We start from the raw sequence: 26013 nt of genomic DNA, 5'->3' as shown, positions 1-26013 counted from the left end.
ATTTATCTGAACATTAAGATCCCTTTCCATTACAACCCTGAATTCTTCAGAATAATTCTTGCTCATTTGGGTAACTTCCTATTACTTTAAACCAGTATACTTGCTATTCTCATAAAGTGGATGTACAATTCTACCTGGTATAATATGAACTCTGGAACCAGACTGCTTGAGTTTGAATCCTAAGTCTACCAGATATAAGCTCTATAACCCTGGACAAGCCACTTAATATTTCCATGTCTCATGTTCCTGATCTCCAAATAAGTCCAATAAAAATAATCAAATCCTTCATTTAAAGTATAATCAGTTAGTACATGTAAAATGCTAAGAACGTTGTTTGGCCAGTAGTAGCTGAAAAAATGGACGCTTAGTAACTGCTATGCAAATATTCGTTGAAATAAAAACAAAACTAAATAAATATGCCAATCTTTTACCAGATTGCTTGATTATTCAGTCTTAACAAAGTTGGCTAAGATTAGGCCAACCTCATCCAGAAAAATGTCCTCAGTTATAAACAGCAGGGAAATCTTAGAAAGAACGATTGAAGCACACAAAGTAAACAACACAGGAATACATGTGTCTGCAGAAAAATGAGAACCAAGAGTTCCTGAGGTAGATGGTGACGCATTTCATGTGTATAAAAGATTCCAATGATAAATCTGGAAGCCGAGACACCTGGTAGAGTACCTGACCCTAATAAATAAATACTCATTAAATTTTTGCTTAATTTATTATAAATAAATTTAATTAGATTAATTATTCAGTGAACTGGTAAATGTAATAGTTGTTTGACTATAAGCCAAGTCACCTGACATCTGTAGGTTTCTGTTTCCTCAATGGTAAAATAAGGAAAGTTATCTAGATCAGCATCTCCTTAACTGTGTTCAACTCAAGACTGGGTTCTTAGGGTTGTTAATCAGCTCTTGGAAACAAATGCATGGTTGAATAATTTTAGGAAAACCCATATGCTATCTTTCTGTTGCATTTACAAACAAACTGGTATAGTAGACATTTTAAGATTCTTTTTTTTTTTTTTTTTTTTTTTTTTTTGAGACGGAGTCTCGCTCTGTCGCCCAGGCTAGAGTGCAGTGGCCGGATCTCAGCTCACTGCAAGCTCTGCCTCCCGGGTTTACACCATTCTCCTGCCTCAGCCTCCCGAGTAGCTGGGACTACAGGCGCCCGCCACCTCGCCCGGCTAGTTTTTTGTATTTTTTAGTAGAGACGGGGTTTCACCGTGTTACCCAGGATGGTCTCTATCTCCTGACCTGGTGATCCGCCCGTCTCGGCCTCCCAAAGTGCTGGGATTACAGGCTTGAGCCACCGCGCCGGCCTTAAGATCTTTTATTGTAAGGAAATTTTATTTATCTGACAGTTTCCCAAACTTAATTGACCATTGACTCTTTCTCTCTGGTTTCTAGCCTATTGGCATTTCACAGAATTAGTGCTATTCTGAACAAAAATTGGAAATAATAGTACTCAGTGTTTGGTGTGTGGATCAGTGTCAGTCTGCAAATTATCAGTCTGTAACAGAGTAAGTACAAAAACTAAGAGCAGGCATTTAAAAACTTTTTCACACAGTAATTTTATGTTTATTGAATCTAATAATGAAATTCAGAGATTGTATTTTGTATGTTTTCCCTTTATTGCTTTTTTCCTTATAAATTATTTTTTATTAGTTTTTGTTTGTTTGTTTGTTTTTTGTTTTTGAGACGGAGTCTTGCTCTGTCTCCCAGGCTGGAGTGCAGTGGCGCGATCTCTGCTCACTGCAAGCTCCACCTCCCTGGTTCACACCATTCTCCTGCCTCAGTCTCCCGAGTAGCTGGGACTACAGGCGTCCGCCACCACGCCCGGCTAATTTTTTGTATTTTTAGTAGAGACGGGGTTTCACCGTGTTAGCCAGGATGGAATCGATTTCCTGACCTCGTGATCCGTCCTCCGCAGCCTCCAAAAGTGCTAGGATTATCGGCCTGAGCCACTGCACCTGGCGTTTTAATAGATTTTACTTAGTCTCTTGTACATTCAAATTTTTTTTTGAATGTTCACAGCAGCTTTATTCATAACATCAAAAAACAAACAAACAAAAAATTGAGAATGGATTCTTCACCACAGATAGTTTTAGAACACCAAAGTCATTTCCAAAAAGATTCACATTATAAATCCTTCCACTAAATCCATGTGGAAGTCCATAAAGATGAAGCTTCCTGGGTTCTACTGCAAACTTTTGTCAGAATCTTTAGAATCACAGAGAATCTACATTTTCACAGCACCAGAATAATTCTGACTCTATTTTGAGAAGTAATGCCTTACACTGTGAGCAACCTGATGGGAGAAGCTGTATTTTTATTTATCTTTGTTCTTCAGTAATGAACCCACAGTAAATAAATACGTTTGTAGCATATGTAAACGAGAAAAATCAAGTAACGATATGGAGTCTCTGAGGTCTATGGTCATGGATAGTTTAGAGTTAACCAAAACTGGAAACAAATTACTACTCCCCAAAAATCAAATCCTATACATCACTTGTCAGGGGAAAAAAAAAAAAAAGTAATTCTCCAGACACTTCCACTTACAGCCTACTTCATGTTTTAGTTATCTTGAAGTGGGTGGGATTTTTCAGCATGATCCTGCAAAACTGTCAATCATTTATGTTCTTATCCAAGCATAGCACCATAACAGAAGTTGATTTTTTAAACAGCTCCTTAGTACTGCAATTTAATATAAAAATATACTCTCAGTCCATGTCATAGCCAATATTATACTCACCATGTGGACACAAATAATTCGAACGCTTTGTTAAAGTACACTTTTACTAGTCCTTGCCCAGTAACGCATTAATTGGTTTAATTTTACTGTGGCATTTTTGTACATGTTTTCATGTTCATATCTATAGAAAGCTAAATGTTTAAAGTCTAACTTGACATGTTTTTCATAGTTTTACTCTGCTAGTAAGTCAAAGTATGTGTTTGAGAGATGAATACCTTAGGATATTGTGTGTCTGTTTGCTGAGATGACCCTAAACTCTGACCCTAAACAGTGGTCCTCCACTTGGACCACACTTTGGAATTGTCTGAAGTATTGAAAAATATAGTGCTTGCTTTGGCAGCACATGTACTAAAATTGGAACAATACAGAGAATATTAGCATGCCCCCTGCACAAAGATGACATGCAGATTAATGAAGCATGCCATGTTTTTGAGAAAAAGAAATGCTTTTACATTGTTGATGGGGATGAAAATTAGTTCAACGATTGTGGAAGACAGTGTGACAATTCCTCAAAGATCTAGAAGCAAAAAATACCATTTGACTCAGCAATCCCATTACTAGGTATATACCCAAAGGAACAGAAATCATTCTATTATAAAGATACATACATGCATATGTTCATAGCAGGACTATTCACAACAGCCAAGACATGGAATCAACCCACATGCCCATCAATGATAGACTGGATTTAAAAAAGTGGTACATATAAACCATGGAATACTATGCAACCATTAAAACTAGCAAGATCATGTCCTTTGCAGGGACATGGATAGAGCTGGAAACTGTTATCCTCAGCAAACTAACACAGGAACAGAAAACCAAACACCGCATGTTCTCACTTACCAGTGAGAGGTGAATGATGAGAACACATGGAACAACACACACTGGGGCCTCTGCGGGGGTTAGGGGAAGGGAGAGCATCAGGAAGAATAGCTAATGGATGCTGGGTTAGATACCTAAGTGATGGGTTAATCTGTGCAGCAAACCACCATGGCACACGTTTACCTATGTAACAAACCTGCACATCCCGTGCATGTACCTTAGAACTTAAACACTGAAAAAAAGAAAAAAAAAAAGAAAAGTACAAATGCCTGGGTCCCACGTCTAGAGTTTCTGATTGAATTCATTATTGGAGTGGTCTGAAAGTCAGAATTTTTAAGGCTTCTTAAATAATTCTAATATATATCCTGAGTTGAGAACCATAAATACAATCAGGTGCAATTCTTATTAAAAACAAACAAACAAACAAACAAACAAACAAAAACCTGCGGTAATTATGAGAGATTCCATATCCAAGACAAACGAGTAGATTTGGATTTGAATTGAATTAGAGAAGGGACAACTGTGAACCTACCATGAGTTTTTTTTTTTTTTTTTTTTTTCACTAACTGAGAATTAAGAAGACTGATGATGTTCAGTCTTAAGAGAGAAATGTACATCCTTCTCTACACTCCTCACCTGTTTCCTCCTGCACACCTTGAGCAATCATTATTTGCTTATCAGATTAAGGTTGTTTATGGGAAAAAAAAAAGTTAAGAGACAGATAATAAGGGACCGAAAGAGATGAGAGAGACAGAGTAAGACAGAGTGAGAGAGAATGTCTCCATTAAATTACTAAAACAAAACAAAACAGTTATCACTCTTTCAGTTTCAGGCCCTCATCTCTAATATGCTCCTGAACTACTGGGGTCCTGAAGACATAAAGTTCTTTTCTCAGGGTCAGATCCTTTCACCTCTAGATACAGTCAGAGTCCTGGAGGGAAGAAGGGAAAGGAGTAAGGAAGAAAGAAAGGAAAAGTATTACTTTGGGGGCAAGAGAGATTTTTCTCTTCCCTTTCTTTCCTGCATGTGTGGAGGGGCAAGGAAAGACTTACTTGACCTTCAGCCAGATAACTGCCTGTGGCTTTCTCTTGTACACCCAGAGGCTACATTCCTTGGTTCAGTCTACTTTCAGCTGCACAAGCTCTGTGCCTTCATTTCATTAAAGGATAGTTTCTACCACAAACAAGTCTTTGTTCCTGGTACTAGGGTTAGGCCTGGTAATGCTTCAAAGTCTTAAGAAAAAATTTAAAACCCCGATTTTATATGTAGAGAACCATCTCTTTTGATTAAGAATATTTTACATCATAATCAAATGCAGTCAAAGCTGAGGGGCAATTTGTCCTCTGGGGTATCACTTCTCTGAGTTCAAAAAAATATTCCTGTTTGTTCTAAATCACCTCTAAATTTACTTTGATTTGCAAATTCAATGTACTTTGTATAAACAAACACTGGCAATGAATTAACAATACTATATGACCCCTTCTTTCCCTGAATGAATATAGATTTTCATGCTCAGATGATATTTGTGTCCCCGTCACATGGTTTGCTTCAGATCTTAATGAGTGACCTTGAGTCTTAATAACTTTTCCTTTAAGCCAAGCTCTCTTATTTTTCTTGGATATTTTCATCAACTACATACCATCCCCTCTAATAAATGAGAAAAGGTGAGGGTGCCCAGTCACAGTGGTATTCTGTCCAGATAGGAGCACGTTTCTATCCTGTCCACTTCCTACTGGCAAAAGCAAGGCATGATAATTTGCTGCCAGCATTACTCAACCTTACATTTAGACAAATTATGTTATTTAAGAAATCTACTCTAACGGAAATTATTGTTCTGTTTCAATCGATTTCTTCATTCCTCACTATCACCAAACCATATTCTGCTTCAATTGATTTGTATTTAGTATTCACTCAACAAACCTTAATTGAGAACTACCATGGGCCAGGCCTCATTCTGTATTTAGGAAATAGTTTAGACTCTTAGTATCAACCCTCAAAGAACTGGACAGCTCACTTGGGTAGAAGGAATAAGAAAACCAAAGACTACAAAAAAGGAAAAGGATAGGAAGACTTATTTGACAGACAGCCATAGTCTTTCCATAGGCCTGCAGAGAAAGGTTGGGCAGCTAATGCATTTTGGCTTGGGGAAGAAGAGTAAGAAATAGTCTAGAAAGACTTTTGAAACCTGACAGAGAATAGAACATGGGTAAAAACTGATCCCAGAGTAACTCCACATTTAAGGGGTACAATAGAATAACAGTATAAAGTGTGATTGGACTGGGGATTTTTAAACAATGTAAAGAGAATTTGAGCATAATTATAATCAGAAAGTAAGGGAGCAATATCTTTAAAAATATATGTGAAAATAAGGTAAGAACTGATGAACCAAGGTCTCAGAAGAGGTAGGAGAACATGGGACTGTCTCCTACTCTACGGGGTCACCCCAAGGGCAGGTTCCAGGCATGGATTACATCGCAACACTTATACCACTTATGTTTGTTTAGAAGTGAAATCCCATAGCTGATAGCGGCCATTAAAAGGCATGGGTGACATATGATGACAGTAGAGAATATAAGGACTGTGTGTGCAGGTATGCGGGAAGATTAGATTTGGACATTGGCTGTAAATGACTTAATGGATTCAACCAAAATGTAATGAGCACTTGTACAGAGGCCACAGATGTGTGTCATTCAGATGCCCTTTCTGGAGAACCTGAGCTTTTGGAGAGAAGAATTGACAGAGACTCCTGGTTGCTGCCCCTTTGGGTCAATTGCACATTCTTGTCAAGGCCACCCTCCTACCAGGCTTCCCTCAGTCAATGCCTGGTCCCAGCAGGGCTACTGATTCTGACCCATTCCTATTGGATTTCTGTAACAGGTCACTTTTGCTTTTCCATCCACCTGACTGAGATCTTTCTAAGAACTGTGCTGCAGTCTGTGACTCTTCCTACAAAATCCTTTCTTTCTTCTCTCCTTTCAGCATTGCAATCTGAAGCCTTTCCCTGCCTATACCTCCTTTTCCCCCATTTATCCAACGCTGGCAGTTCCTACCATAAATCTCTTGTACTTGTAATTCTGTCTTGGCATCTGTTTCTGAGATAACCCAAACTAACTCATGGGATTAACTTGAGGGCTAATATTTTTAAAAAAGCTGACAAAGAAGACAAAGTTTCTATCATCAAAGATATTAGAATTTGTTGTTTTAAAATATAGAACATAAGTGGGTATATCTTGCTTCTATTTTCAGTTTCTGTAAAGAGAGTGATCCCATTCTTTTTTCTTTTTTCTTTTGTTTTGCTTTAATTCATTGCTTTAGTATTGGTATATCCTAGGATACCTAGGGCTGCTTTTTCATATCTCTCAGTTTGAGTTTATACTGTTTCCCTTACATCTCTGCCAATATCAGAGTGTCATTTTTCCTTACCTTTATTAGCAATCCCATCGTTTATAATTTGTCTCTCAAAGTTGCCCCTTGGCACTGTGGCAGAAAGTGAGTCATCCTACATCCATGAAATCTAAGATGATTCTGAGATAATTTAGTAAAGATTAAGTATCTCACACCTTTCCCCCTCACTCTGTTTTTCATTCTGGCTCCCTGCCGCTGGCTGACAACATGTGCACGTAACTTTACTCATTCTGAACTGCACAGGCTAGACTGTCTCTACACTCACATGTCTTTCAACAAAATCCTACTTTGATTTAAAAGGCATGAGTCACTTTATTCATATCTTGGGTTTTGTTTTGGAAAATGCTAATGCTAGGAAATAGGAGTCTCATTTCTTCTCCCTCCTTTATTTTCCATGTTCCTCCATAGCCTAGGTAGCAATTCTGGTTCACACTTGGTATGGCCCATGGTTTGCAATGCTCCTTAGTCACAAAGGCCTAATGATTCACAGGTTTGGCAGGATTGCTACTTGATCTGATATGCTGACCCTTTCGCCAAAGGTCTTAAGGCCATCCTTCTTTGTGGAGGGAAAAATTGTTCTTCTGGTATATGTGTATGGAAAGGAGTGGAAAGGGAAGAGGTATTAGGGTGAGATTGAGAGGACGGAGGCATCTCACTGTGGAAGTATGATAACCCACTGCCTCTCATGGATGATATGCTCCATTTCATTTTCTGTTTTTCTGCTTTACCTGGTATAAAGCATTATAAACCATTCAAAACAATCCATTTTGCAATAAAATGCTGTTGCATTCCAGTATGACTGTCCGTAGCTCAATTTAAACTCGACCCCACATCAAAAGGGAGTGAAACTAGTCAGCTGCTAAGTCTCAGCAGACGCTCGTAGGTTGTCTTCAGGGCTTGAAAAATGTTGAAGGAAACCATATTTTAAAACAAAGTGCATTGTATATCAGTGGACATGCTTCATTAGATCGGAGTGTTGCTGCAGGACTCCTTAGAACGCAAGCACTAAAGCTCTGTAGGTTGGTGCACAGGAGAATCTAGTCTTCTTATATTAATAAATTTTTAAATTCAAGTAGAGACAAAAGTATGAAAAGCTGTGAAGGTATTAGGAACAAGTGTTTGGGATAATGAACCTCAGTGGACTTAAGGGCATAATCTGAAATCAGGAGCACTGGATAAGCTTCCTTACCTCCTCGGAGCCCTTATGGCAGTGATGGCAAAACAGTGAGACAAGATGCTATGGTGTAAAATGCCTGGCTGAACAATACTGCTGTCCTACTTTGGGAGGATGAGTTGGCTCTGGTCTCACTGTGTCTCTCACTGTCTTCTGAAATTATATTCAAAGTTCATTTTTTGGAAAACATTCCAGACTAATCCTATTAGTCAGGTATGTTTGCATAGGTGTATAAAATTCATAAACATGCACAGAGATAGAGATGTAAGTGTAGACACACAGTTTCTTCCACGTGTGCCAGTTAAGCTATTGTCTTCCTAGTGCATGGATAATAGAGGCTTTTTTGTGTGTTTGTTCTGCCCTCTGCATTAAGTGGCTAACTCTTATAGGCCAAGGATCATAGCTACACAATCCATTGTCTCTAGACACCCATCTGAGAAAGGCAGATTATTCTCTTGCACAAATGGTGAAGTTTATGGTCAGAAAATCATGGATCTACTTTTATACAAATTCAGTCAGATAATAATTTCTGTGTGCCTCAAACTCCCCTGCTGTAAATCAGGATCAGAAACAATTTCTTTGTGGGGGTGGTCTGAGAATTCTGATAATGGAGGGCAGGGGAAGGTATAAGGCAAAGGTGGTGTGGAATTTCACAGTGCTGTTTTTTTACTACTCGAGTCTTCTAGTTTGCGAAGAGATTCTGTTTTAAGCCGTTGGCTTTGTATTGAGGACACTTTATTTCTCCGTAAGAGCTAACTCTGCCCCCTTGTGCTGAGTAAAAGAATTTTTCTATTTAATTTGGTTTATTTTATTTGCATTTAAGTGTTCATACCTATTTGAAAAATCATATCCAGCTTCTCTTTTCAATAAGTCAAGTTATATAAGTGTATTTTCTTTAATAAGTTCCCTGGAGTTGCTTTTTCCATTTTCTTTTTCATATTTTTTTTCCTTTCCTCAATTCATCTGCAACCTTTTATGTTTAAAGTGCAATTCTTCACGAGGTGCCCCTGATGCTATTCATCACAGGCTTTTCTCTGTTGAGTAGTGTCACAATTAGTTTTATTGTCCAATCTTTACCATGTCATAAGGAATAACTAAGACTTAAGGGTCAAAAGAACAAAATGAGGTAGCAAGAGCTGAGGGTAGTGTTGAAACTTTTTGAAGAGTATAACAAACGGATCCGTCAATTCAAAAAGTGTACTTGGGAGTTTCACATGGATTGCCTCATTTCCTGACTAAAGATGTGTTTGAAGGCCAGGAGCGGTGGCTCACGCCTATAATCCCAGCACTTTGGGAGGCTGAGGCGGGCAGATCACGAGGTCAGGAGATTGAGACCATCCTGGCTAACACAATGAAACCCCGTCTCTACTAAAAATACAAAAAACTAGCTGGGCGTGGTGGCGGGTGCCTGTAGTCCCAGCTCCTCAGGAGGCTGAGGCAGGAGAATGGTGTGAACCCGGGAGGCGGAGCTTGCAGTGTGCCGAGATCGCGCTGCTGCACTCCCGCCTGGTGACAGAGCAAGACTCTATCTCAAAAATAAATAAATAAATAAATAAATAAATAAATAAATAAAAATAAAAAGATGTGTTTGCATTATTCTGATCAATAAGTGATATAGGTCCTTTTTCAAAAAGTTGAGGCATAAATAAATAACAACATTCTACTAGATTCCATGGGAAACAACTTGACCTGCAGAACTAAAAGTCTAATCGCTTAAATAACAATACAAAAAAACAGGATACAATTAAGAATTACCCATCTACTTGACCAAAAAAATGAGTACTTTTAAACTTCTGAGGATATGTATATTCAAGTGATCTGAAAAAAGTAGGTGATGAAACTTAAAGTAAGGCCTTGAAGGATAAGATCTGGTGAAGTATTAAAAATAAATTCAGTAGTTTACAGAATTAGTGACAGAACTGGAGAACAAAGATCAAGGTTACGGGAAAAGAAAATGCCCCAAACCACCTTAGAATTGGTTCTGATGAGGGAAAAAAAAAAGTCTGCTTCCAGAGAGAGAGAACTTGCACCACTTGCTTCTCAAAGTGTCTTAAAGCATAGCCAGTGGCCGTGGGATCTTTTCTTCCCAAAATGTAGGTCCCAAATGTAGCTTATGCCACAGCTGAAGTTCCGGGAAGCTGAGAAAGTCAGTTTCCTCTCCAGTAGTGGAAATAATCTCTTCACTGAGACGTAAAATGTGGTTAGAAGGGGAATGGAAATCTCCAAACATACACACGGATGGGCAGATATCAGGCGGCCATTGTGAATGCCAAACACTCGCTATCAGCAGCCTCTTTTCAGTCAGCATCAGTTCATAAGACTTCAAAAGATTTCACAGGAAGAGGTATCCGTGTTCTCAAACTCTCAACATTTCGGAGCTAGCAGGGACATTAAAACTCCTTCAGCCCAATCTTTTTAATAAGTAAGCCAAGCCTCAGAGACATGAGAAGCTGTATCCAGGGTCACACCTCTAATTACTGGTGCAGCCATGATTAATGCTCTGGTCTTCTAATCCATACCCAGTGTAGTGCTTGTGAATCAGTTCCATGGGCAATTATAAGAGAAATTATTCTTATAAGAGAAATTACTTCTTGGAAGAATGAGAGCAGCATCATATCTTCTCTATACTTGAGGAAGGCTTCCTTTCTGCCAGTCAGATGCAAAGTTCTAGAAAAGTCAGGGCTGGTCTGCAGGTCTTGAAACAAACCCCTATGGGATTTTTCTCTTTCACCAGCGCCAGGTCATGCTCCTTGTGTCCCAAGGCTCCACCAGTGGTTTACATTGTGTTTGACTACAATATATTCTATTATTTTTTGTGTTTGTTTTGTTTGGTTTTTTGTTTTGTTTTGTTTTGTTTTGTTTTAGACGGAGTCTCGCTCTTTCGGCCAGGCTGGAGTGCAGTGGCGTGATCTCGGCTCACTGCAAGCTCCACTCCCGGGTTCACACCATTCTCCTGTCTCAGCCTCCCGAGTAACTGGGACTACAGGCACCCGCCACCACGCCCGGCTAATTTTTTGTATTTTTAGTAGAGACGGGGTTTCACCGTGTTAGCCAGGATGGTCTTGATCTCCTGACCTCGTGATCTGCCCGCTTCAGCCTCCCAAAGTGCTGGAATTACAGGCGTGAGCCACCGCGCCCAGTCATGTTTTATTCTCTTTTATAAATCTGAGCACTTCGTTTGGGATAGACTCAGTGGCAAAGAATTACTGTATTAAAGAAAACCTCTGTCCTTCACTGACATGTGAATTTGTACATATCACTTCTCCTTTCTGAGACTTACTTTCCTGATCTGTAACATCAAGGTATACACCTGTCAGTTTTTTAGTTTTTGTTTTGTTTAATTTGTGTTTGCTTCTTTTAGGATCAAAAGAGACCAACAATGCACTAAATAGGTACATAATAAATGTTCATTGAATGAACAGTGCATGTTTCAAAATATGTATTTATTTGTAGATACAAGAAAATCAAGCTTCTCTCTCACATCCTCATTCTCAGCCATATGCTCTCTCTGTCTCTTTAGCTTGCATTCTTTTCTTGTCTCCTTTCCTTACTCCGTTCTTTTGCCCCCCTTTCTATTCTCTATCTCTCTTTCTCCCCCAATCTCTCCATAATGCATACATAAATAATATACAGACATCTACAGTACAAATGTATGTTGATCAAAAAAGCAGGTACTACTTCTATCCCTTTATCCATAAACATGTTATTAAGGAACATAAAACTGCAAGTTTCTACCAAGAAGCCACAGTTGTTTAGCCTCTTTATCCTTCAGTGTTTGGCCTCTGCTTCCAGTTCTGATGTCAGGATCAAGTTACTAATCTTGCCATTTCTTTGGTTTAGTCTCCCACACAACAAAGTTCTAACCATGTTTGTGAATTGGGTACTCACCTATGGCCTACTGAGCACTGGTCTTAGCATACTTATACAACAATATGCATTTTGGCTTTATTCTGCAGTAGACATTAATCTTCCTTTGATTTCTTATTCCATATACCCTTTTAAAAAATTTATGTTTTCCACATACACTGGTTGAATTTTACTTTAGTATTTTTGGGTCTATGATCCTAAACACTTTATGTCTATGATCCTTTCTGCTTTTCTCAAGTTTTAATGTGCTTGAAACACCTTCTTGCTTAGTGTTCTCCAAATAAATGTGCCATCAATGTTATTTATTTAGTTCCCAGATTTCTAGTGCGACTTTAATCTCTGCCCACCACTTGTCACTGAAAAAACTTCCGAAGTAAATATGTAGATGGACCACTTCTTAGTAGAGAAATTTCTATCTGTGTACATGTTTTATCCTGTTTAAGTGTTTTGCTATCAGATTGTTATTCCTAATATTCTAAAATTTGTCAACCTATAAAAATTTCAATTGTATATAGTTAAACCCACTGTGTGTACTCTGAAAAGAGTACAAGACTGGAAGTCAGGAGCCATGAGCTAATTTCTGCCATTGAGTGATTGTAGGCATTTACTTTTCTTTACCTCTCTAGGCTTCAGTTCCCACAACTTCAGGATGAAGCTTTAAATTAAGTGATTTCTCACTTTCCCTCTAGCCTTTAAAAAATCCATATACACCTGTCTTGAAGCTTGTTTAAACCTATCTTTAAAAAAACTTTTAAAACATTTTTTAAAGTGTTCAGAGACAGAACATATAAAACACCTTAGAAAATAGTTCTGGAAGATTTTGCATCAGAAGCTATTTGTAGAAATTTGGAGATAAGCTCTATCTGCCACAGAAGTTAAGAAAAAAAATTGTTTCACCTCAAGTAACATCTACCTATCAGCTCATTGGGAATGCCTGCATGTTTATGATACCCAATGTGTAGGATAGGCCATAGTGAACCAATAATCTCTTACAGCTTTGCTACGAGAAGTTTACTACAACTAACAACTCATTACTCAGAGTCATAAGCTCTGAGTCATCCTTGACTTCTGCTCTTTGCTTTCTCCATTCAATCAGCTGCCAAATTTCTACCCACTTGCAGTTTCTCACTAATTCTGTACTCCACACCTATCACCCAAATTCAGACCTCATGAACCATTACCTAGATTATTTTAATCATCCAACAACTTTCATTCCTGCTTCCAAGATCTCCCCATTTTTATAATTTATTTTTTAAATTTTATTTTTCACTCAAAGCAAAAATGGTCAATATCCATTTTTAATTTAACTTACAAAATGCCATATGTTAAAATTCCTTAACTATAACTCTGATCACATTAATCTCAAGCACAGCTATTGGCTTACTAATGTCTAACAAAGTTTAAAATCCTTTGGTCTATTAAAAATTAGTCTGAGATTTAATCCCAACCATCTCCCTTATCTTGTATTCTGCTAGTTCAAATTAATGTTATTCAAGTTCCAAAGTCAATCTTTTCTTAAAACACCCCTTAGCTGTTACAATAACTCTTCCTCAAATTAACTCCCTCAAAGAACTCATAACTTTGTAGCAGAAAAATCACAATTTCTTGTGTACCCATTAGATCACTTTTTATTGAAGGAAAATAGGAAGTATATTTTCTTTCAATATTACAGCCTCCATTATCACTTGGAGAGAGATTATTATATGAATATAGCATAGATAGATGATTTTCCTCTCTCCTATGGTAAAAAAGCAGTTTACTTTCTTTTAGGTAAAAGTAGGGAGGAAATTATTTTGGTACCTTATATTTTAAATACAAAATTAAAATTAAAATGTATATCGCATTTATATATCTACTTTTAAAACATCATACAAGTTTCATCAGCCATTTCTTTAGAGAGAAAGATATTGTCTTTATTTATTTAACAAAGACATTTCAGTTTCAGAAAATGTGTTCTACTTATTTATTTAATATATGTGTTTCAGCACTTCACTAAGTAGTGATATTCTACAAGTTCAATTCCAATCATAACTCATTGACTTAGCCATCAAAGTTTATCTTTCCTTTTGAACTATGCACAAGATAATGCCTATTCTATCCATCAATAAAACTCACATGGGTTTCTTCACTTTTCAAGTAAATATACTTTCCCATCCATCAGGTTGAAGAACAGGATTAAATACATATCAGGAATAAATAACTCCATTAGTCAAAAAATAGACTCATCAATCAGCTTCTGAGGTCAAACATTTGACAGGTGCCAATGAGCTTGTTTCAATATCACCTTTCAGAAATAAAGACATTAAAGGAGTTAATCAAGGTATAGTCAAGGAGACTACCAACCTAACTGAGACAAAAGATACCAGTTGGTTCCACTCAAGGTTCAGGACAAGCTCAGAACCAGAATGTATTTTATGATATTGTTAGTTGACCCAAATAACTAAAATTGGTGAAATATTTAACATTTTCATAAAAAGTGGTATTAAAGGTCATTCTAAGATACCAGAGCATGGAGCAGTATATATATTTACTATTATTATCAATCTAGTCAGGATATCCCTTGCCTCTTTAAAAAGAACTATAACATATAAGCAGAAAATTGGACCTTTTCTTGGTATATTTGAGGAACATTTTGAGTCTCATTTGTTGAAAATACTCATAGAAACAAATAGATTTTTGGCTGACTATCCTTGACAACACCTCTTTTCATATAATCCCAGGTATTAGGAAAAAAGAAAAAAATATTTTATTTGCTTTATTTGAACACATGCAAATCAGATGGTCAAAGTAAGATATTATATATCTGAAAACCCAGATATCTCTCTCTCTGCCCTCTGCTTGAGGCAGTCCTCACTAGTCACTGCTGTTGCCAATAAACTGGAAGCCAAGGTCGGGAGTTTGACATTCTTGTTATGTTCTGACTACAGGATAGACCCTTAATTCAAGCAACTGAATGACAAATACCTACAAAAAGACTTGATATGGTTTGGATCTGTGTCCCCACCCAAATCTCATGTTGAATTATAATCCCCAGTGTTGGAGGTGGGGCCTAGTGGAAGGTGACTGGATCATGGGGGCAGTTTGCAAAGGATTAGCAACATCCTCCTAGTGCTGAACTTATGATAGAGTTCTCATGAGATCTGGCTGTTTAGAAATGTGTAGCTCCTCCCCCTTCTCTCTCTTCCTCCGGGGCTGCCCATGTAAGATGTGCCTGCTTTCTCCTCACCTTGTGCTATGATTGAAAGTTTCCTGAGACCTCCCCAGAAGCCATCATGCTTCCTGTAGAGCCAGCAGAAGAGTGAGCCTATTAAATTTGTTTTGTTTATAAATTGCGCATTCTTCTTTATAGCAGTGAGAGAATGGACTAATACAAGACATAAAAGAACCACAGGGTATCACTGAAACCTTTTCAAACAAGTGGGAAAAAAAAACACTTAAAGTTTAAGCCCAACACAAGTCTTTCACAAAACTGCCAGGTGATGAAAATTAATCCAAGTTCTTGTTCGTTTCTTGCATTTATCATCTCCTTGAGGACCACAAATTCCCCAGTTTTTTGCCCCCTCATTAGACATACTTAGCTGAGTCAGCACTCAACTCATATATAAATAGCAAAAACAACACATGACAGATAGCACATTTCTTTCTCTCAGGCTCTTCTTGCCTTCCACAGAAAATCTTTCACTGTCCACTACACTATCAGAAAATAATAAAGGAGAGACTCTCCCCACTAGGATCCTCCTCCCAACCTCTACTTCATCAGATAAGGATCTTATTTTCTAACTCAAGGGAGCATATTCCACCGGCCACATTTCAAACCTGGGTGCTAATATTAGGAAACTGAACATTTAGAGCACTGCTTGTGTTACTTTTATATGGTCAACCCATATTCTTAATAAGCAATACATTGTTGTCTGCCTCAAAGGATAGAGCACTGGGAATGAAGAGCAAGCATCAGTGAATGAACTCAGCAGCCACAAACAAATTACCAGAGACGTGTACCTTCCTGAGAGGTAGAGAATTATAGAGGCAATGTTGCATGATGGGATATGTAAGTACAGCCTTGGAAGATCATATGTGGATGGAAACCAATTAAGTAAAGCACTTAGGAAAATTGCTTTCTACTGTCTGAATAAGAATTTATCATGAGACATAGTTTTTAAGTGAAAAACTTTATATGTAAACCTGGACTAAGTGTTTTGTCCAAGGTGACACAATAAGGCAGGCAATCAAGATAAAAATAGGATGCTTGAAACCAGCCTCCTGATCTAATCACCAAACACTTTGCAAGTTTATCTCTGAAGAGGACCTAATGCAAAGTAGAACCTTTAGAGTGAGAGGTCAGCATAAGAATTGCAGCAGCCAACTGGGCAGCAATAGAAATGGAATTGATTGCTTCCCTAAGAAATGATAAAATGTTATCAATAATGACACAACAAAAGAAAAAAATGCAGCGATTCGCATCATGAAGGAGAAAGCATTTTCTCCACTAAAATACCTTTTGTTAATCATAACCAGTCATTAAAGAAGACATGGTATCAGACCTTCTTTAATCCAGGCATTCTGGCTGAAGCTATAAACAAATTATTTCATTATGTCTTTGTCTATTAAAAAATCTATTTTGGTATGATTTCTCTCACTCATTCAAAGTTTTACAGAGCATCTGCTAAATATCAACTCCTCTGAAAGGTATGTAAAAATGGAGGGGGCAATTTCCACCTGTCAAGGATCTCAAGTTCTGTTGTTCATGAATGCTTAGATAATACTTGTGGATGCAAAGTGGTAAGTGCTCTAAAAGAAATAAGGTTAAAGTCCTGTGGGAATACAATAGGGGGCAGAAAGAGAGTGAGATTAAGAAAGAAAGATACAGAAGTTCTGCTCTGGTGGAGTTAAATCAAGCCACAGGAGCTGATGACTTTGCAGGTGGATACAGGGGAATACCGTAGAGTGGAACAGAATTCCGGGCAAAGGGAATAACTTGAGCAAAAGCTCTTCTACTTTATTTAGCAGATTTCCCTTTTCAAACATTTATTTCTCACCTCAACCCAAGCTTTATTCCCCATTGGCTGTTTTAAGTTTCTTAATCTTGATAATTTTCAGTTTCCTGGCTTATAGGACGGTAATACCAAGAGTGTCTTTCTTTTTTTTTTTTTTTTTTTTTTTTTTTTTTTTTTTTAATTTATTTATTATTATTATACTTTAAGTTGTAGGGTACATGTGCATAACGTGCAGGTTTGTTACATATATATACTTGTGCCATGTTGGTGTGCTGCACCCATCAACTTGTCATTTACATCAGGTATAAGAGTGTCTTTCTAATATTATTGTCATGAGGATTAAGTGAGATATTCCTTTCAAGGACTTCAATAGAAATCGCTAAATTGTGGCCTCTACAATAATTGTTATAATTATTTACTCAGTGAATACAGAATATGAACTCTCTCTTTCTCCATGCTGAATATGAGTTACATGAGACATCATTCGTCTGACTTATCGAGGAGAACCATAAGTCATGTCCAATCGATGATATTGCCTCAGTGGTTTCTCACATGCTTTGAATACCACAAACATTAGATGGATTAGGTAACGGTTCCCTGAGAAGGATGCATTCAGTTAGTTAGTCATTGCAAAATAAGAAATGAGTAAACAAGATTTACCTAGCAAGAGCTGCAAAGTGGCAGACCCCAAGGAGATGGGAAGCAAGCAGATATATTTTGATATGAAAAAAAATCTGCAGTGTCACAGTGGAGAACACTTGAAGTGCAACAGAATATTAGAGAGCAAAGTACTCAGGAAAAAAAAAATCACCTACAACATAGTTCTGACTGGTGGAAGCCCCCAAGAGACTGTAATTAGGGTATCATCTATTGGCTTAGAAGGAATACTTCAAAAGTCCGTCACATAATCAGTATGGACAGGATGGTTAGGGCTACAGGGATGGTGATAAGACATAAACTATTTCTTCCTGGGAACATTCCCGCTCACCCCCACTACCTGAAGCTACCCAGAGAAACTTATAAACAGTTTATGAATAAGATGGTGGAAGGGGGAGCACAAATTAAAAATCAACACACACTTGGGTGTTATTAAAAACTCATTTTACTGGAAAAGGCATTTTGTTGTTGTTGTTTTTAAGACAGAGTCTCACTCTGTCACCCAGGCTGGAGTGCAGTGGCGTCATCTCGGCTCACTACAACCTCTGTCTCATGGGTTCAAGCTACTCTCTTGCCTCAACCTCTCGAACTACTGGGATTACAGGTGCGTGCCATCATGCCCTCTTTTTAGTAGAGATGGGATTCACCATGTTGGCTAGGCTGGTCTTGAACTCCTGACCTTAAATTATCCACCCACCTCAGCCTCCCAAAGTGCTGGGATTACAGGCAGGAACAATCGCGCCCGGCCTGGAAAAGGCATTTTATGTTGTTGTGAGCAGGTACTCTTCTCTAAGAATTATTGTGAGTGTGAATATGTTTGTGGTGAGGAGAGGTTGCACAGGATGCATATAAGAAGTATGTAAATATACCCCGTATTTGTCACTTGAGAGTCCATTATATAGTCTGAAGAATAATTAAGACCGAATCGCCCATTGAAAAGTGACACAGATGCCCATGCTCTCTTGGGAAGGAAGAGAAAGTGGGGAAAAAAAATGACTTCTTACTATGTGAATTGCTTTATAAAGAGGAGCCCAGAGAAAATATGGGAAAAGGCTTATTTCCAAACCCAGTCTTCTCTGTGTATTTTATCCTAGATTAATTTTACACATACAAAAAATGATTCTATTTCTGCATGGTCTTATTATATCTAAATTATTCTGGAAGGTTCAGTGCTCTGAGGTGTGGACAGATTTTGTATTTTGTATGTTTTTGTTGTTGTTGTTGTTAGTAGCATGAAATAAGCCTCAATCCACAAAGTGACAGTCACAAAATGCTTCCCATATATATACTGTACCTAATATTTAAGAAAAACTACATCAATAATAACCCTAAGACAAAAACAAAAATCTACCTGAATACATTATTGATATGCTTTGACTGTGTCCCCACCCAAATTTCATCTTGAATTGTAGTCTCATAATCCCCACATGTCATGGGAGGGACATGGTAGGAGGTAATTTAATCATGGAGTTAGTCACCCTCATGCTATTCTCAAGATAGTGAGTGAGTTCTCATGAGAACTGATGGTTTTATAAGGGGCTTTTCCCCCTTTTGCTTGGCACTTCTCTTTGTTGCCACCATGTGAAGAAGGATGTGTTCGCTTCCCCTTCCACCATGATTGTAAGTTTTCTGAGGCCTCCCCAGCCACAGAACTGTGAGTCAATTAAACCCCTTTCCTTTATAAATTACCCAATCTCAGATATGTCTTTATTAGCAGCGTGAGAACAGACTAATACAATTATCTAAACCAAAACCTTAGCATAAGGAAAATTATTACCATCCAAATTTTAAAATTGAATAAGATTAAATGAAGAGCTTAGCACATATAGAAAAACAAACCCTTGGTGTGTTAACACAGGGGAGCAGTTAATAGTGAAGACTGTGACATCACATAGACTTGAGCTGTCCTTTACATTCTGACTCTTACTAGCCACGTGATCTTGTCAAGTCACTTAATCTAAGACTGTTTCCTCATCTGTAAAATAAAGATACTATCACATAACTCAGAGAGTTGATGAAAGGAAATAATTCATAAAAAGTACTTGGCATATGATAAAGCCCTGATAAATGATATTTATTATCATTGTCATTTATATTAAATAGCATTTTCAAGTCATAAAGCAAGCATGTGACAGAGCTGGAACTTAAACCAGGACCTTCTGCCTCCACATCCATGCCTCTTTACATTTTCTACACTAGTGCCGATACTTTTCCCAGAAAAAAATTTTATCATTGAAGAGAAACTTGTCTTTATTTATTAATTTGTTAAAGTATTACATTAATAGTAAAGGGAGTCTTGAGCCCGATGAAACCTTAGAAAAGGTGAGAATGGAACCTTCATAGATTTCGAGAATAGATCTATATGGTACAGGAAGGAATGCTCCCTCTCTCCATGTTCAATGACAAATAAAGTAAATTTGGCAGCATGTGGTGAAGCTGCATGGACTACGTCAAGTTCATTTCATTAGTAAATCAACGAAAAATAAGAGCTGTGTGTTTGCCAGTCCCTTTGCCAATGGCAGTGTGAGCACCTGTCACCACAAGGTCAACAATGGTGCTCTGACAGTGTCAGCGCCCTGTAATATGAGGCATAAGGGACTGGCTGGCTCAGACCACATCTGCACTGACACTGCAACAGCTTTCTGTATATTTTGCAGATGATGTCAATGCAGTGCATATGATAATCAAACCAATGGATGCTTCCAGTTGAATAAACGAATACTGGGCAAGTGCTATGTGAGTGGTCTAAGCCCTATAAATACAGAGGCTGCAAAATGTGAGACTCAGTATCTTCATCCCTTTTCCTCTCCCCATGTTAGGCCTCTTAAGTCTGTTTTATCCAAACTCCCCCAGCTCCCAAACTGTAGGACCAGTTGTCACCTTAGGCAGAAGATAGTAAGTACCTTTAGATCCATATTTTTAATAAAACAACTTTATTGAGAACCATATTCTTGAGTTCTGCAATAAGTCATGCTTACTAAAGTCTATTCAACAACTACTTGAGTATTTATTCAGTGTGTTTCCGATTCTGATGTAGGTAAACAAAACAGAAAAATAGGTAAAAATGCAATTCCACTTTTAAGCTATCATCTACTGGGTGGAAAGAGACAATAACATAAGTAAATGTAGAGTATCTTAGTAAAGGAATACCATTAATAAAAAGAAAGGATAATCGGCTGGGCACAGTGGCTCACGCCTGTAATTCCAGCACTTTGGAAGGCCAAGGCGGGCAGATCAGGAGATTGAGACCATCCTGGCTAACACGGTGAAACCCCGTCTCCACTGAAAATACAAAAAATTAGTCAGGCGTGGTGGTGGGCACCTGTAGCCCCAGCTACTCAGGAGGCTGAGGCAGGAGAATACCCTGAACAAAGGAGGCAGAGCTCGCAGAGAGCCGAGATTGCACCACTGCACTCCAGCCTGGGCGACAGAGCGAGACTCGGTCTCGGAAAAAAAACAAAAAAAAAGAAAGGGTAGTCAAAAGTGGGTATCTCCTCAGAGAGTTGGTTGGCAATTTTAATAAGGGTGATTAGGAGAAGTTTTTCTGAGAAATGTTTTGAAGAATGGAAGGAGTAAACCAAGCAGCTATCTAGAGAAGAATGTTCCAAGCAAAGCAAAGAAAAAGTGCACAGGACTAAGTGGAAGTATGACTGATAAGTTTAAAAGAGCAGGGAGACAGTGTGGCTGGAGTGCAGTCGGGAAAGGAGAGCAGCAGTTGAGGTCAGAGAGCTAACAGAACAGATCACACACAACTTTGTAAGCCATCATCAATATTTTTGTCCTTATTTTTGAGTGGAAGCATAATATGAACTTATTAACTGTTTAACAGGATCACTCTGGCCTGCTGCCTATTTTTGTACAATCTGTGAACTGAGAATGTTTTCTGTATTTTTAGATGGTTGAAAAAAATCAAAAGAAGAATATTTCATGACATGTGGAAATCATATGAAATTCAAATTTCTGTATTTCTGTAAAGTTCGACTGGAACAAATCTATGCTCATTCATTTACCTGTCTATTGCTGCTTTCATGATGAAATAGCAGAGTTGAGTAGTTGTGACAGAAACTAGACAGCTCCCGAAGCCTAAAATTTTTACACCCTAGCCCTCTACAGATAAGTTTGCTGACCCCTGGACTACACTATAAAGGGCAAATGTGGAAGCAGAGACCAGTTAAAAGGCATTGTAACCTCCAAAGCAAGACAGCGATGGTAACTTGGGCCAGGTGGTCAGTGGTTGGGATGGTGAGAAACAGTCAGATGTTGGGTCTATTTTTTTGAAGATGAAGCTAAGTCCATTTGCAAATACATTGCACGTAGGGTCCAGGAAAAATAGAGGGTTAGGAGGATTCCAAATTGCAGTTCATCAGTCCTACTTCCAGGGCTCCAAACTCCAGGGCCACTCATTCCAGTGCATCATAGTTGTATTTTCTAAAATATGCTTTCAAATTGGTCATTGTTCAAGTTCTTATTCTTGCAAACTCTTTTCTATCTCCTTCTTCTCTAGGAGAGGGCTCTTATACTTCCTTGCCAAACTTCCCTCCAGATCAAGGTTATGCTTTATCTCTTCATTTTTCTGTCTTTGTTTACATACCAGAAAGTGGAGAGAAGAGGAAATACAGCTAAATAAAAGATATTCAAAGAGAGTCCTTGCCCTTTTTCCTACAGGTCAATACTTAGTAAGAAGCAGGGATTCTTTAGAAAATCTGATGCTGAGCAACTTTTATATTTTGTCTCTGTAAGAGAGAGATCTCGAGATTCAGAAACAGATCTCTAAAACGGCAAGCTGTTCTTGCAGAACAAATCATCTAAAATGGTGCTTTTATAAATAAAATAATTAACTTTCTCATATTTTCATACAATATTGTCTTATAGAAGACTAAACAAACATTGATTCCTCATACATTTTTGCCAAAGAGCAGAAACATGAGATTTCACAAAACTTGCTATAAGAGTTTGCCAGAACTATTTTTTACTGTTAAAATTATAGGATTTAATTTATAGTATTTCACTTGTGATCTACAAAGAAACTAAAATATATGTCTGTCATTAGGGCTCTGATTTTTTTTCTTTTCGTCACAGTTTTGTTAGGCATCATCTTCATCAAAAAATGGTATAAGTGCTTCTCTTGTGAGTTAGAATGGAGACTATTAATAAGTCAAGAAACAACAGATGCTGGTGACGCTGTGGAGAAATAGCAACACTTTTACACGGTTGGTGGGAGTGTAAATTAGTGCAACCATTGGGGAAGACATTGTGGAATGTCTTCCTTGACGAATCGCCAACCATTATGGCGATTCCTCAAGGATCTAAAACCAGAAATACCATTTGACCCAGCAATCCCATTACTGGGTATATACCCAAAGGATTATAAATCATTCTACTATAAAGACACATGCACACATATGCTTATTGCAGCACTATTTAAAATAGCAAAGACTTGGAACCAACTAAATGTCTATCAAGGATAGACCAGATAAAGAAAATGTGGCACATATACACCAGGGAATACTATGCAGCCTAAAAAAAAAAAAAAAATGACTTTATGTCCTTTGCAGGGACATGGATGAAACTGGAAACCATCAATCTTAGCAAACTAACACAGGAACAGAAAACCAAATGCTACACGTTCTCATTCATAAGTGAGAGTTGAACAATGAGAACTCATAGACACAGGGACAGGAACATCACAAACCAGGGTCTGTCAGGGGCTGGGGGTTAAGGGGAGGCAGAACATTAGGCTACATATGCAGGCGTTAAAAGCTAGATGGTGGCCGGGCGCGGTGGCTCACGCCTGTAATCCCAGCACTTTGGGAGGCTGAGGTGGGCGGATCATGAGGTCAGGAGATCAAGACCACGGTGAAACCCCGTCTCTACTAAAAATACAAAAAATTAGCCAGGCGTGGTGGCGGGCGCCTGTAGTCCCAGCTACTCGGGAGGCTGAGGCAGGAGAATGGCATGAACCTGGGAGGCGGAGCTTGCAGTGAGCTGAGATCACGCCACCGCATTCCAGCCTGGGCGACAGAGTGAGACTCCATCTCCAAAAAAAAAAAAAAAAAAGCTAGATGTCAATTTGATAGGTGCAGCAAACCACCATGGCACATGTATACCTATGTAACAAACCTGCACGTTCTGTACATGTATCCCAAAACTTAAAGTACAATTAAAAACAAAAAATGATATAATATAAGTGGGCTGGGCATGGTAGTTCACAACTATAATCTCAGCATTGTGGGAGGCCAAGGTGGGAGGGTGGCTTGAGGCCAGGAGTTGGAGGCTACTATGATTGTGTCACTGCACTCCATTCTGGGTGACAGAGCAAAACACCGTCTCAAAAAAATGAAAATTAAAAAAAAATGCATAAGTGGATTAAGCTAGTTTTAAGGGTTTTTGTCCATTTTTTATTTTTAGTGTTTTGTGTTGGTGAGTACCCTTGGGCTTTGCTAATATTCAAGACATTTAGGGAAGAAGAACCTACACAAAACACTAAGTCGTGGAGGCAAAATCCATTTCCTTGCATTTTAGGCTGTCTACTTCCTGCTATCCTTGTCTCCTATTTCTGTCCCTACAAGGTTAACTTTTTGCATACAAACAGTCTCTTTGCCAAGTCTTTTGTTCTCTGGAATCAGAGGTCAAGCTCTCTGCTTATAATGTCACAACTACCCCAACTGGCTCAAGACTGTAGTGAATGCCAATTACTATACCTGCGGTTAGAAACCAATTATTTTCTCTTAAAATCATGTGTGTTGTGTAGTCAAAATGAAGAATGCAGCTTAGTAATGGAGGGCAGTCAGACTGAGCAGGAGGTGAAAGAAAAGGGCAGTGGGGTGAGAGAAAGGTTAGGATATAGTATTCATTGAGATGAATTGTCATAGAACTACAGAATGTTAGAACTAAACAAGATCTTAGAGATCATGATCTCAGAAATATACCCTTGGCCCTGACCCAGTCTTTGGAAATAGGATGTACCCCTAGCTGATGATTCAGTGATTCAGATGCTTCAAATAATATCATTTCAATTTTACATATATTCTGCAATGTAATGAAAAACTAATAAAGCTTCATCGAGAAAGTCAGACGTACCTACACATGGATACAAGTCTACCATTTCTAAGCTCTGAATCCTTCAACAATTTAACTACCTTCTCAGCATCCCAAATCTCATATAGAAAAAATGAGGACAATCACAGCTACCTCGAGGAAATTGTGAATTTTATCCATGATGTAGGTGCTAAATAATCCCTTAACTAATAGTGCTTTTTACCATTTTCTGTGTGTAGTTTTGTTTAAAGTACCACTCCAACCAATTTCTACTTCTCTACTTCTAAAGTTTTCTACAGCTCTATTCTCCAACCGCCTTGATCTTTCTTGAAAGCTTAATATACCTTCCTCAACCTGAGGATGACCCAAAGATCCTTGGATATTCTTTATCTTTCCTATGTCACACTGGGAATTTAAAAGTTCTCAAGCGCTCTTCTTCATCTGCCACTATTATTCCCTGCTGACATTTCTTAGAACTGATCTTATATGAGGTCAGCTCCACCCTGGTAGTTGTCTTTTGGTGACTCAATGTAGAATGAGGTACAAGTGTGTGCATACACTCTTCAGATACACCACATGCAAACATATCTGATGGGGAGGGGACCCTGGAAGTGGAGTCGAATCCTGGTAAGGATTCTTAGGAAGAGCTAAGTCTATATCCAGAAAGATATACAGTGCTAAGAATCCATACTCCAAGCTTCAGGAAGAAGAGGCTGAAGCATTTTTCTCTTGGCTAGTAATGATGAAATGATTTTCCCCTTATTTCCTCTTTCCTCTCTGGGGCAAGTGAGGGTGTAAAAAGACAACCGAATAGAGAACACAAAGGTTTGACTTAATTTTCCTGAGTATAGCACTCAAATCCCTAGGATACTGTTTCTGAAAGAACATCCAAGGTTAGGAATTCTATAGATATATTTATATTCTAGAGTCAGCTTAGGAGAGTAGAAGAGATGAAATTTTATAGCTCTCCAACACCTCTAGAAAAATTTAAGATCTTTCCCAAATAAGGCAGAAGAAGTGAAGTTCACTGCCCTTAGATGCTGCCTTATAAGTCAGTAATTAACCTAAGGGGAAAGGTGGTTTAAAAATTTTTTTCTGCATCTATGCAAATGCCATGAAAATCCACGTGTCATATTTGCATTTGTCATGGGCTCCAGCATTAATAGCATATTTAAAAGTCATGATGTCACTGCCATTAATCAGGCCCCGTGGTGCCAGGCTTCAGTGTCATCCATTAATCACCAGTGTCGGCAGACACGTGTATTTGGAAAGGCCAAGTTTAGATCTATAAAGCAT

General features: G+C 38.3%; 1 long non-coding RNA gene and 1 other non-coding gene across 3 annotated transcripts in view; both read left to right on the top strand.

Annotated features, from left to right (window-relative positions):
- The window catches only part of LOC135969408 (uncharacterized), a 70446-nt gene that overhangs the window by 1804 nt on the left and 42629 nt on the right, over nucleotides 1-26013 (top strand). The gene's annotated exons all lie outside the window — the stretch shown is intronic.
- Nucleotides 3085-3191, top strand: LOC123571953 (U6 spliceosomal RNA). The gene has a single exon (XR_006696311.2). It is a non-coding gene; the product is annotated as a U6 spliceosomal RNA (small nuclear RNA).

Source organism: Macaca fascicularis, chromosome 2 (assembly GCF_037993035.2).
Source record: "Macaca fascicularis isolate 582-1 chromosome 2, T2T-MFA8v1.1".
NCBI classification, from domain to species: Eukaryota; Metazoa; Chordata; class Mammalia; order Primates; family Cercopithecidae; genus Macaca; species Macaca fascicularis.
This window is presented reverse-complemented; position numbering and strand designations above follow the sequence as displayed.